Genomic DNA, 771 nt, shown 5'->3' with positions numbered 1-771 from the left:
CACATGTTATGTCATACGTGACGTTTATTTTATTTTCCGTCATTTTTATACAAGGTAACCCAATTCAGTGATGGCACTGCTTTTCAACGGGGCCCTGTATTACACAGCACAGTACAACAATCACATAAAAACGTTTACCTGGCATACATGACGTATTGACCCAAAACGTGACGTGTTGACCCCAGAACGTGACGTTTTTTAAGTCCGTATTTTTAACACAAAAATGATGCCATAGCACGTCTCCCACGGATAAAACTGAACAATTAACCATCTTAACCCTACCTAGACCGGGGGGGGGGGCTAAAAGTGCCCGCGGCAACTTTGATGTCACCTAGCGTCTGAACGACTGGCCGTAGAACGGCCAAACTTGGTGACTTTTCCTAGAATATTGTTGGCAACAATTCTCTATCATTGGAATAAGATAATAATTTTTTGTGTTGCCATGGCAACGGGTTTCTGACATGCATTTTTTGCTAAATTTAGTACTTTTTGTTTCAACAATAGAATTTTATGGGTTTTATGTCAAGTTTCTCATGGTTTCTAATATTAATAACATCCCATATAATTTTATGTAATTTTTTCATTAAATATGCATAATTTATGCTAATTTGATGACGTCATTGGCCAAAATCCAAGATGGCGGACCATATCCTTAGAACAGGTATATACAGGTTATTTTCATTAAAATTTCATCAATAATTCCATTTCTTTTTCCAAAAAAGGTTTAAATGAAGGTCTTTAGTATGTTTACGATGTATTTTAGGCTTTATC

The sequence above is a fragment of the Branchiostoma belcheri genome, unplaced genomic scaffold, assembly GCF_001625305.1.
Source record: "Branchiostoma belcheri isolate BF01 breed outbred unplaced genomic scaffold, Haploidv18h27 scaffold196, whole genome shotgun sequence".
In the NCBI taxonomy this organism is placed as follows: domain Eukaryota; kingdom Metazoa; phylum Chordata; class Leptocardii; order Amphioxiformes; family Branchiostomatidae; genus Branchiostoma; species Branchiostoma belcheri.
This window is presented reverse-complemented; position numbering follows the sequence as displayed.